The sequence below is a fragment of the Psammomys obesus genome, unplaced genomic scaffold, assembly GCF_907164565.1.
Source record: "Psammomys obesus unplaced genomic scaffold, mPsaObe1.curated_primary_1811, whole genome shotgun sequence".
Lineage (NCBI taxonomy): Eukaryota > Metazoa > Chordata > Mammalia > Rodentia > Muridae > Psammomys > Psammomys obesus.
Genome location: NW_026596134.1, coordinates 4449968 through 4463135, shown reverse-complemented (window position 1 = coordinate 4463135; position 13168 = coordinate 4449968). Strand labels below are relative to the sequence as shown.

The 13168-nt window shown below is 56.0% G+C and overlaps 1 protein-coding gene and 1 long non-coding RNA gene across 4 annotated transcripts in view; one reads left to right on the top strand and one right to left on the bottom strand.

Moving 5' to 3' along the window:
• Window positions 1-13168, bottom strand: part of Ccdc85c (coiled-coil domain containing 85C) — a 65049-nt gene that overhangs the window by 32483 nt on the left and 19398 nt on the right. The window lies entirely within an intron of this gene.
• On the top strand, window positions 3458-10833 carry LOC129665924 (uncharacterized). Its single transcript, XR_008718455.1, has 3 exons — window positions 3458-3585; window positions 5740-7876; window positions 7964-10833. It is a non-coding gene; the product is annotated as an uncharacterized LOC129665924 (long non-coding RNA).

Here is a 13168-nt window from a genome sequence, read left to right as displayed (position 1 = left end):
CACTCCTTCAGCCTGAGCCCCTGCCCTCCACCCACTGTCCACTCCTTTGGCCTGTGCTCCTGCCCCTGCCCTTCACCCACTGTCCACTCCTTCGGCCTGGGCCCCTGCCCCTGCCCTGCTGAGATCCCTCCTTTGTATGGTCAACAATAGCCCCGCCAGATGGCGAGGCGTGGCGGGCAGCCCCTGCAAACCAATCGCTCATGCTGTCGGCCCCTGTGGGGCAGTGGGCAGGAGGCCTGGGAACTGGCCCAAGCCACACACATCCCCTACCCCTGCCCTGTGGCCTCTGTCTGGCTCCCTGAACTCGTGAGCACCAGCAGCTTTCAGCATGGCTGGCCGAATGGACTACCTGGGGCAGGTACAGCCCCCACGGGTGAGCAGGCAGAACTACTGGGTAACTGCACGATCAGGGTGTCTGTGAGACTCCAGGAGGAAAGAAGGAGGGTGAGAGAGTGGGTAGGAAGATGCCAGGCACCGCACTTCCCACAATGCTGGCAGAAAGCAACGGCACAGAACTCACCAGCCGGCAGACATAAATCACCCCCGCCCGTGGGCCGCACTTATCTCCATGTGCCAGTAACCCCAGTAGGCTTCTCCACAGACAAGGGGGGACTGCAAGATGACACACTCCAAGCAGGTGGGCTGAGCTGAGCCTGGGTCCCCAAGACTGATGCAGGGTAGTTGTCTGCCAGTGGCCTTCAGGCTGCCTGTAAGCCGTTTCCCGGGTGTAGCCCATGGGGGCCAGCCATTCTGCAGGGACACCAGCTCACTTGCAAGCAAGTCCCAGGATGGACTAAAGTCTTGTCGGACTAAAGGGTCCATACCTCTGCGGTTGTGCTAGAAATTATCAAAATGCCCTCGGCTGACACTGTTCCCATTGGCCATGGAAGACATCATCTGTCTTCCCACTGGAGACTTCTGTTGTAAGACCTTTGGGCCTCCTGTTGCTGCCTCTCTTTGTGGAGAAACACAAAGGCCTGAATCCTCTCCTCTGTCCAGGTGGAAAGCCAGAGAAGCCGGTGTGTAGCAGAAGAGCCAGGATCTGGCTGTCCCCAGGACACTGCCTACAGACGCCTCGATGGGGTCCTGATGCCGTGGCTGAGCGCGCACACACTTGCACTTTTCTGCAGGCCTCTCCTCTGGGGACAAGGCACAGCAAGTCTGCCCTCGACCCCAGCACTCTTTGGCTCTGTCACCTTGCAATCTATGTGTCCCCAGGAACCACGTGGTCTGTGCACGTCTTCAAGGGTCTAGCTAGGTGGGAAAGGCGGCTGAGATATAGCAGATATTCCAGAGTCCATCTCTGAACCCCGGGAACAAAAACCTCGATCTATTAGGCCCCCTTGGTGCCCTTCCAAATTCATTTTCTTTACAGAATCCAGATTGATTTCAGCGTTAGAGGGACACACTGGACCGGGCTAGGAGAGACACTCAGGGCAGGGGAGGAGGACCACCACGTGAGGAATGGGCACTTGTCTGCTGGATTCTCTAGACCACTGAGCAATCAGTGCAATGGCAGCTGCCACTGGGAGCGACCAGCCGCCTTGAAGGGAGCGGGGAGACCGGCCCTCTCTGGGTGGCCTCTGGCCTTGGATCACGCACTCAAGCGGCTGCACTCGGGATTTAGTCACAGGCCACTGAGCACACTGTTCAACGCTGATTTTGCCAGTTGGAAGGAAAGCGCTAGCGTCCGGAACAATGAGATCTAACCCCGTCCATGGGGGGTTCCTTGCCCTTCTATCCCTAAGTTAACTCCCACACACCCCACAGTCCACTGGGCACACTGCCTCCTCATGACCCCCAGCGAGTCTTTTCCTTCTACACAACCCAAGACCCAGGTCTGAGCAAGGCTGCCTGGTGTCACAGAGAAGTGGCACTGATCGGGGAGAAGAGGAACATCACCCTGGGGGGGTGGGGGGGTAGAAGCCCAGTCCTATGCCCAGAAAGAGGAGCCTGGAGGAGGGATTTCAATTTCACCCTAGCGGTTACACACCTCGGCCGTCAGCCCAGGACAAATGTGAGCTCTAGAGTAAGTGGAGGACCACAGGTGGGGATGCTGACACACCCCGAGTGAGTGCATCAGGCCCCAGGGCAGCACATTGCTTCCAGGGATGTGCCCAAAGGACAGGTCCCAGGCCACCTGCCTTGTTGCAAGAGAGCCCACTGCTTGGCAGCTCCGTCAGTGGAGGGGTATATCCTGGGCTGCCAGCGCCCAAAGAAAGAAACAGAACAGCAGCAAGCACCAACAAGGTGCCAGCACCCCAAAACAGACATACGGACAAATCAGGACAGGCTCTCCCCAAACCTCCGCACACAAGCTCAGGGCACCAGAAGCCAGCTATGGCCGCACGGCTGCTACTCCAGCTGCTTGGGTAGGTAGGCAGTACAATGCACTGTTGGAATGCTGCCCCAGCTGTCATGGGTGCTGATGACTGTGAGGTGGGAAATGGTAGAGTCACAGAGGAGCTAAAAAGGACTTCTGTGCTCGCCCGGCTCTCATCCTGAAAGCCACTTTAGAGGGAACAGGGTTCTTCAGAGTGCCCACTCCAAAAACGGCCCCTGCCATTATCTACTTAGCGCTCACCTTGTGCCAGGAGATGTTCAAAGCATGCCACCTGGGTCGTCTCAGACCTAAGTGGCAGGCACCAGTGTGGCCCCCATTTTATAGACGGAGAAGCCCAGGCTCTGAACAGATTTTTTTTTAAGATTTATTTATTTATGTATGTGAGTGTCCTTCTGCATGTGTGAATGCATACCAGAAGAGGGCATCAGATCTCATTACAGATGGTTGTGAGGCACCATGTGGTTGCTGGGAATTAAACTCAGGACCTCTGGAAGAGCAGACAGTGCTCTTAACAGCTGAGCCATCTCTCCAGCCCGAGCAGCAGATTTTTTTTTTTAATCCAAGTCTGATCCAAGATGCAACAGTTCACATCTTCCTTCTCCCTCTACCCCTACTGCTGGGAGACAGACCTTCCTGTTCTCCTTGGCATGAAGAGGGGACAAGTGACCGGGTCTTTGCATTTCAAATGTCCCTTCTCCCCACCTGGTTCTGGGAACACTGCTGTAGACAAGCTGAGGAGCCACACAGACTTGGGGTCCAGCCTGAGACTTACCCTTTGTTTGGTATCTCCTGCTTCTAAAGGCTCCTGTACAAACCTGGGCATGGGAACAGGCAGGTACCTAGCCCAGCACTGCCTCGATCACACACACGCCATGGGACACTAATGCCTCCTGAATGCAGCAGTGGCTTCTCAGGGAAATCAAGACCCCCTGGTCCCTGAACTCAGCCTCCACCAAGAAAGGAAGGACCCAAACAGCACCAAGCCTCGAGGTCACAAAAGCAGATGGGTGGAAACAGTTCCAGGCTGATCTACAATACTACAGGCCATCAAGATCAGCAGCCTCAAAGGTCAGTTGCCATATCATCAGTACACCCAGGATCCAAAGGGCACCCACAGACCTTTAGCCCTTCAGGCCTTTGGGGGCCAGCCTGAGAGCTGCCCTGTGTCCCCAAGCTGGTCTCCCTCTACATCAGCTGCCTTGCATCCCCATCTATGAAACGGAGGAGGTGACCCCATCTGGGTGAGTGTAAGGGTACCTCACAGCCCGCCCTGGTCCAGCCCTGGGACACAGCCTATCCCAGTGACAAGCCCATGAGGGAACTTCCGAGGCAGTCACACACAGATGGACCTACAGGAGCAGAGAGGGCGTCACTTTGCTCGGCAGAACGGAAGGAAAGATGGGAGTGCTGTGGGTGGGTGACAGGGTAAGGGAGGGCAGCTGTGCTCCCCAGCAGGGAAGCCTTTGCTCAGCAGGGATCAGTGGACCAGGCCAGTTCAGTTCAAACTTGGAGAGCTGAGCCAACCTCGGCCCCTCCGGTCTTGCCTGAGACTGGGACTCTGGCTGAACTCAGAATTCACTATCTTCCCCTGGGGGAGTGGAGTTTATACACTTTGAGGTAACCAACACTTCATGCTCAATGTACCACAGAAAAGCTTCTTTTCTGGCTTTATCAGCCTTTAGTTAGGGTCTCTGGCCCTATGCCTGGCAGGTGACAGCCAATGACATGTTTCTGAAAGGCCATCTCACCTAGGCTGAGCCCAAACCCCTGCCAGCCCCTTCCACCTCCTCTACTGGAGCCTTGGGACACCTACCACCTCAGGGCAGGCCCTGCGTCCTCCTCTGTGAACCCCTTGAGTTCTCAGGGGTCAGCTGCCTCTTGACTGGCTGACAGAGGAGCCTGGGTAAGACCTGAGGAGTGTGACTGGAGATAAATGCTTGTTGTACCTTGTGCCACGGCTAGGGTCTACAGAGGCGCTTGCAGGGGACATGGGAATGGGGGCAAGGAGATGGCCTCCCTTGGGAACGCTGAAGCCAGGCCTTCCTGAGGGAAGAAGGATAGGGCAGACCAGGCCACACAGCCCACAATGTAAGGATTACTCTGAGTTGCGTTATTATTAGTGGTTTGGCCGGAAGCCAGACACAGACTGGGAGAAAAGGGCAGATAAAATGTGACTCCCGTCAGGCTGCCAGCCAGCCCTCTGATCTCAGCAGAACTCAGATAGTGGGGGCAGGGACCCTAATAGCCCTCTCTGCAGGATCTACATTGTCACCTCACGGGGAACTTGGGCCCTAGAGGTGGGAACAGCCTCTCTTTCCCAGAGAACCTGCCATCCCGCAGAGCCCCATGTACACGGGCCTCAGAAATGCAGAGAAGCTAAAAGAGGGTCCCTAGGGCTGCACAGGGTTGGGGATGTCTGTACAGGAAGAAACTTCTAGAATTAGGTAGGTGCCAAAGGGGAGAAGGCAGATTACAACCTCACCCTGACTCTGTCCTCACTGTCTGTCCAAGCCCTTACTCCTGGGACCCTGCCAGCATCTGCCCTCCCAGGCAGCTGGAACTCCAGATGTGCACCCCCACGCCCAGCAACACCCTTCAGGAAAGACTCAAGGGATGAGGCTCACATCAGCCCATTCATTCTCTTTATTCCGAACGCTCCAGGCTGTCACTCCTTGGGTGGCACCAACTGTAAGTCATTTCTGGGGATGGCACCACCCACAAGAAGGTGAAAACTAAGAATCGGGAAACCTGGAGTCATGTCCTAGGGTTTTGCTCTGAACGTCCTGACGTCCCTGACATCAGCCTGTGGAGCCGGCAGGTGTTTGCTCAGCTGCACCGGGAAAGTCTAACATGGCTCCCGGGACACCTGTATCCCCAAACGCCACGAGGGTAGCCCTGCCGGAGGATCTGAGCAATTACAGCCTGACGTGGCACTGGGACAAAACCCACAGCTGTGAAAATCAACCCCTGCCCACCCAGGGCGGCTCTGAGAAGACATGAGGCAGTGATTCAGCTGCCCAGGACACTCCAGAACCAGGAGGTGAACCCTGTTAGAGTGTGTGTGTGGGCGGGGGGGGGGTGTTAGTCCTCCACCTCACTTCTGTTTAACATTCAGGCAGTGTGATGGACAGGGCACACTGCGATGGACAGAGCGCACTGAGATGGGATGGTCAGAGCGCACTGAGATGCAATGCAGGTGACTGTGATGAGTTAGCACAGAGAGAGCACCTACACTCAGGCCAATAACAACCCGGGACCTGCAATGGGAGCGCCATCATTGCAGTGTGCGTGTGTGCATGTGCGCGCGCGCGCGTGCGTGTACATACATGTGTCACAGTGCACACGTGGAGCTGAGAGAACAACCAGTGAGTCAGTTGTCTTCTTCTACCACGCAGGGCCCAGGATCAAAGGCGGGTCATCAGGCTTGGCAACGGATGTCTTCACCTGCTGAGCCATCTCAACAGCCCCAAGGTGGGCGTTTTGGAGTCAGGACTGTGACAGGACCTTCCTGCGACCAAAGCATTCCCTTGGGATGCTGTGTCCACAGGGCATGCAGGCTTCCCGTCAGTCAGGTCTAAGCATCCATCTGCTCACCCCACAACCTCCTGCTGCCAGGAGCGTGCTGGCTTTTTCTGCACTGCGCTGCGCTGCTAAGGAAAAAAAGTAACAAGCCTACGGCTCCCCACAGCCACGGCCCCCTCCCTGGGCTCAGGGCAGTCTCAAGAACTCTAGAATGCTGCAGGCCGGGGACCCTTTGCTATGGGTGACCCTCTCATGCAGGCCCTTTGTCAGCTTCCGAAGGGGTAGAGAGCCTCAGCAGAGGACACCGGGACCAGGTATCTCCCAGGAGCCCGGAGCAGCAGACCACAGCCAGGCCTAGGAGCTCCTTGTTGGGGGTTAGTCCCCACAACTGACTGGTATTCCTGGGAGGCAATGAGTCGGAGTCACGTGACCAAGGAAGCACTCCACCAAGCCAGGCAGAGGAAGTGAAGACATCCCAGAACCAGTGGACTTTTGAGTACAGAGGTCCTCCAGTTGCCATGGTCATCCCATCCAGATGCTAAACTTTTCAATCAGTAGACAAAACAGAACATTTAGTCCTGGAACTTGAGGGAAAGGGCAGAAAGCCCCAAGGCCTGCTACAGACACAAGAGCAGCTGAGCCCACGGTGGACAGGCCCAGAGGACAGTAAAGATTCCTTACCTTCCTGGGAGTGAGTCGCCCACCTCTCCTATCCCACCCCCTGTGTATAGGGCCCTGCCTCAGCCCTGCTTATGCCCATGGGTCCTACCTGCCAGGCCTCTCCCTCTAGACAACCCAGACAGCCAACCAGGAAGCAGGAATGACCAAAAGAGAGAGGGCAGAGGGAAGAAGCCCCCACCTGTGTGTGACCTTTAGAAAACTTCCTCGCACCAGCACAAGAGTCAGCAGGGACCTGATCATGGTCAAAGGGCTGGGAACCTGGAAGGCCCTGCCTGGCCCTGCCAGATCTCTTCCTGGGCCACCTCACCCAGGTCTGCCGGGGGAGGGGCAGTCACATGATAACAACAGCACCAATGTCAGTGAGCGCCCAGCTATGACGGCCAACACTGCAAGTGTCCCATGGGCCCCACTGTAAATACTCTGAGAAGCAGCAGGACACAGGAAGGGACACTGCTGACCAGGAGGCTGAACTATCACAGGCAGTCAGGGACACGTGCCAGGCCTCCGCTGGCAGGAAGATCACCTGTGCCCATGGAGGTTAAGTGAACTTCAGGGCACCTCCGGTTCTGGTCTCCCCAACCCTTGTAAGAAGATTTACGATGCCAGGAAGTCCCCGGAGGAAACGCTGGATGGAAAATCGAATCATAGGAGGGCTAACTGGGCCTGGTGACTGATGATATGAATATCTCAAGCAAAAGAAAAAAAAGATGCAGCTTAAGGTCCTACGACCATCTCCCGAGCAAGCGGCAACGGTGCTCCAGCATGTGCACACGAGTGACAAACACATAAATAAGCAGAGAACAAGATTTAATGGACTGTGTCCTCCAGTAGCACTTCCTAGGACCAGGAAGTGATGCCTGCCCCGCCCAGGCTGCCAAGGACACCGCTCTCCATCCTGCTCACAGTGTACTGGTCACCAGGACACTGCAAGACTCAGCCTACAAGCCAACAGCCAGATACGTGCCAACCACGTCCTTCACAAGGAACCGGAGGGCCTGATGTGAGACACACAATTGGAAAGTTCTACACACACACACACACACACACACACATACACACAGCTACTTGCTCTTCCCCATGGGCTAGGAGGGCCTGTGTCCCGTTCCTGCAAAGCTCCACCCTCCCACACCCCACTGGAAAAGCTCCATGGACGGCTTCATCTCTCCTTATCCCGTTTCACCTGGCTCCTCTTCCAAGACCACAACTGCTATTTGAATTGGTTCTGCTGAGCATAAGGAATTATGCAGAGTTGGTTTTCTCCTTCTTCTTCCCAAGGATGCCTCTCTCTGTCCTGCTCACAGTATCCCAAGAGCCCAGAAGCACAGCCGGGTATGCAATTGGCACTCAGCAAATGTAGTTAGCACTATAGTAGGGGGCCTGGCTGTAAGGTTTTAACTCCTTCCCTTTGATTTGCAGATGACCATGTCCAGGCCACCTGACCCTGGGGCCTCACCTCTGCAGCATGCAAGCTGAGATGACAGCGATGGCAGAGCAGGGGCATCCTGATGACTGTGGGGGACACCACAGGTCAAGGCCCAGGACAGAGCTTGGAGCCAGTAGGAGAAGTGACGGGGAAAGCAGCCAGCACATCTGGAAGCATTCAGGGACCCAGAAAGCCACCAGAGCTCACACCACTAATTTCTCCTGAAGCCGACGGGTCTCTTGCCGGGGCCGTGCTGCAGTCCAGCAAACCCCAAGCCCAGCCGTCCTCTGCAGGGAACCTCTGGAGAGCTGTGGGAACCATTGCACCACTGGCCCGGCCCTGTCGAGCTTCGAAATTCCTGGAAATGTGAATGCCAGCCACAGATCTGCAGTGCGACCCTGGGTCTCTCCCAGCACAACTGCCCAGCTTCAGACAAGGGGCAGTGCTGGGGACAGCGTCTGTCTGTCCCCACTTCGTAGGGTTTCCCAGCATCCTAGCACAGGACAGCTGGCGAGCGGTGTGGCGCTCCCATCTGGTAATCCTCAGCGACAGAGGGCTGGCAGGGACGTGCAGGAGGGCGATGCTAACACCTGAGTATCTGTCTGTACCCTGTCCTGCTTCCCCTGCCTCTGCAATCATGAAACTGAGCCATCACTTGCCCCGTCGAGGGCTACCAAGCCCCAGCCCAGGGCAAGCTGAAAGGAGAACCAAAGCTGTCCTGGGGAATTCTTCCTGGGCTCCATGCCAATGCTGTGTGCTTTGATCTCAGGCGAATCTTCCCCTCCGGGACCTTCACACCCCCATGGCATGCACCCTCTGCTACCACAGCAGGCGGAAGCACAGAGAACCAAGCATGCGTGGATGAGCGGGAGAGCCCAGAGCCAAGAGAGCTGGGAAACTGGAGAGTCTAGGATACATGGAAACAGAAAATAAGGCAAGAGAGTGGGGAGCAGTAGGGGGAAATGATATGAGGATGAGCACATTAACGTTCTTCAAAGTGGCCAATCCCCACATTTCCCTTAGCCAGACTGGGGTCTACCCGCAGGCCCCTGCGCACCCTACTCTGTGGTTCATGTATATTTCTGAACCCATTTCCACATCTGCAAAATGGGGCTAGCCGAGGTTCTCTTCCTAGGGACTGCCTGGAAAGACGCTCAGAGGGATGCAGGCCACCTTGTGGCCATCCTCGTTTTTTTTTACAGACAGGGACCCTGAGAAGCAGTGACTCTCAAAGGTCACTGCACAGATGCTGTCATGGAAAGGAAACACTTCCTGGAGAGCAGGAAGTACAGCCAGAAGAAGGTGGCCTTTCCAGGCTCTTCTGGGGACACCGGTGCTGTCCACTCCTGCTCGACCAGCCCCTGCTCGACCAGCCCCGCTCCAGGATCTTGCTGGCTTTCCACGGGGTGGAACCATTTGTCACCATCTGCAATAGCCTCCTCAGTCAGCAGGGAGTGCCCACAGGGGCATGTGGAAAGACGCCTATGCACAGGACCTGAAATCCACAGCACAATCTCTCCTCTGAAGGGCCTCTGAAGGGCCAGCAGCCTCTGGGTGACAGTCAGGACTCAGCTGGCACCAACATCCAGACTCTGTCTAATGAACCTTATCCCCTCCTGTAATGTGCTTTTAAGGGTGACACGGGGTGCTGGGAGGAGTGCTGGAGAGATGGCTCAATGGTTAGGAGCACTGTCCACTCTCCCAAAAGATGCGGGTTCAATTCCCAACACCCACATAGCAGCTCACAACTGTCTGAAATGCCAATTCCCAATTCCAAGGGATCTGTCACCTTCACACTAATACACATATAATAAAATTAAATAAATTATTTTTTTAAAAAAAAAAGGGTGACACAGAGAATCTAAGCTCAGGGCTCTACAGAAAGGCAAACTTCCAGGGGCTGGTGAGGTGGCTCAGTCAGTAAAGCGCTTGCCTTGCAAGCTTGAGGACCCAAGTTCAACCCCCAGGACCCACATAAGAAGCTGTCCTAGCAGCACACGTGTAATCCCAGTTCTGTGGGGACTGCCTGACTCGCTCAGCAAGCTCCGGGCCTATGAGAGACACTGTCACAGTGGAGACCATGAGCTACAGGAGACTGGAGATATGGCTTGCCAACAACTAAGAAACATACTGCTCTTGCAGAGGACCCGAGTTCAGTTTCCAGCACCCACACCAGGCAGCCAGCAAGGTCTCTAGGGAGACCCCATGCCTTTGGCTGCCAGGGGGTGCCCACATTCCCGTGTGCACAGGAGTGACTCCAAAGCAGTTAGGGCAGAGTCAAATACGTGTGGCTGGGAAGCTCAAGAGGGAGTAGCCGGAGTCTCATAGTGTCCAACCATGCTTCCCACCCCTCCTTCTCAGGAGGGAACATCAGCTGCCAATCAGCCCAATCTGAGTGTCTCTTGCAAGTGGTCACAGCTGTGCTGATGACATCTGTTATGCTCGGAGGGAAGGATTCCGCAACAGGCTCCTGTTGGTCTGCTCCGGCCTCTGACAGCCAGCGATCGCTCAGGGACCCAGGGCAAGGGGGAGAAACCTGAAGCGGTGTGGTGTGAGCTCAAGGCCCAGCGGCCCTAGCCCAGTGTCCAGAGGCTTGCTATGCACGGGGAGGGGTTCAAAGGTGCTGCAGTGGGGGTGGAGAAGGGTCTGCCTCCGTGTGGCTGGTTTAATGATGGGCAGTGTCCTCTCAACAAACAGGCTGAACCATTTTCTCTGGAGTTGGCCCTTTGCACTGTGTATGCATATGCACATATACAGACGTGTGCGTGTGCGTGTGCGTGCATGTGCGCGTGTGTGGTTGTCTTGCCTCGGGCGTCATCCACCTCTGATTTGTTTTAGTAAAAACAAATTTTCATTAGTTATATTTTTATTTGCTTGTTTTTATGAGATAGGTTCTCACCATGTAACTCGGGCTGGCCTATGTGGGTCTCATTCACACTCTCGGTAGACGCACATGTTCCCCAAGCTGGACTTTGGTAGAAGGGACTTTGGTTTGTTGCTGGAGCACATAAAGAGAGGGTAAGCATTTGTTTATTTACACCTTCCAAGAAAGAGGCACCGATAAATGGTCTCTTTCACTGCTGCTGGCTGGGAAGAGACACAGCAGGACTCTGAATCACCTCCCAGGCCAAGCCAGGGACCTGCAGGAAGGCATGACCCACCCCCCCTCCTTCCCTGAGGTCAAGCTACCACAGAAGACCCTGAGGAGAACAGCTGCACACAGCCCAGACCCAGACGGTCCCTACAGCTACAACGAGGTGCTCCACGCTGATTTCACATCCTCCTCTGTCCCCACAGAGTGGGGTAACCTTAGCCCCACAAAGCAGACTGGGTGGCAAGCGGGCCACCCAGCTCAAGGCTTCCTTCTGTGACATAAAGAACCAAGCTGTCCCAGAACCAGTGACACAATGACCTGTCATCCATGAATTTCCGATCGGCCACACCCGAGGCCTGCCGGCCTGACTGGTCCAGCAGCCTCACTCCAAGAATCTGAGCATTTACAGTAGACACCAGTGAGCATCAGCGTCCCAGAGACTGGTATGGGTACACACACACACACACACACACACACACACACACACACACACACACTCGCCCCTCCTTGACCAGCCCTGCCACAGGCTAGAGGCCTTCAAGTTCAGAGCTGAGCTAGACCTGGCTCTGCTAACCTTTGGTCTTGGGACTCTTTCCTCACACAGGTGGCTTTCAGGAAGCCCTGGCCGCACAAGCTCTGAAAGAGGGCCGGACGAGAAAAAGGGGGCAAACTGAGCACATCTCCAAAACTACACCTGCACTTCCCCCTGTTGGGTCGAAGCAGATTCGGCGGGGCTGTGCAACCAGGTTGTGGATGTCGTCACCACAGGGAAGCCAGCAGCCTCTCCGGCACTCTACACAGCTGGGCACCAAGGAGAGGAAGAACCCCAAGGAAGGAGGGCTTAGGTAGGGCCATGGGCGGGGGGGGGGGGGGGGGGGGGGGTTGGCCTCCGTTCCCTCAGTTCCTTACTCTGCAGTAAGAGTCTCAGAATTAGTGAAGGGCTGTGAGTTTAAGCATGAACCCTTGTGGGGCGCACGGCCAGAAGCACCCCCACACGCTCAGCGGGACTGTGGACCGGGCTGACAGGAGGGCCCACTGTCAGAGCTAATAAGGACCGACAGGCCCACACTGCAGCACCTGCACCCTCAAACCTGTGGGCCCAGACACAGCCCTCCTGGCCGGTTAGTTAAGGCTCACCCCAGCAAGCTCTCAGAGAAGCAGGGCTGTCGGAGGAGGAGGTGGGAGGGCGGCAGGTGACATTATTCATCCTGAGGGAAACATAGCTGTCTCCTCTCCCAGTTACATGAGGTAAAACTCCCAGCCATGCCAACAGCCCGGTGGCACGAGCATTTATCAAAAGGTCAATGGCAAAAAAAAAAAAAACAAAACAAAAAAAAGCAATGGGGAGGAATGACAAAGAGGCATGAGGCATGAGTGTGTGCACAGGCCGTGGGGCTCACACTCACATACGTTATGATCAGGATCGGGGAAGGCAAGCACACAGCAGAGGTGGGCAGGGCTACCGTCATGTACATCGGAGGACTTCCGTGCACACTCACAGTGAACGCGGTGGGTGGGTGGGTGGAGGTGTGAACTCTGTGGCTGTCAAGACTCTAACACACACAGATCAGGCAGTTACAGGCACAGCTGTGCTGTGTAGGTGTCAGGACACACACGCACACACATACACAAATCGCTTCGCCTTTACTCTCCCACATCTCTCCACAGTGAAGCCGCACAGCCCCGCAGGCTCCTGGCAGTCCACGCCACACCCTGCTCCTGTCTTTGCCCCATGCTGAGCCAAGAGAGGCCCCAGGTCCCTGGCCAAAGGACCTACCGAGGCAGCATGTGCAGCAAAGACCCTGGTCATGAGCCCACAGTTAGAAGAGCTTGGGGTGGGGATGGGGCAAAGGGAACCCCAGGCCCAGGCTCACCCTAAGCCCAGAATACCCGCCCAGGGTTCCAGGGCAATGTCACCCCTCTTTCCTCCTCAGGACCCAGCCTCGACCCGCCCAGGCAGAGAGAGGGTGGGAAGGGAAGACTTGGGTTTGACAACTGCTGCAGGCAGACCAGAAGAACAGGCTGCCCAGGAAGGCACAGGATGGCCCAGCTGGTGGGCTGGCGGGCTGGTGTGCTTAGGGGTCTTCAAGGGGCAGAATGGGTC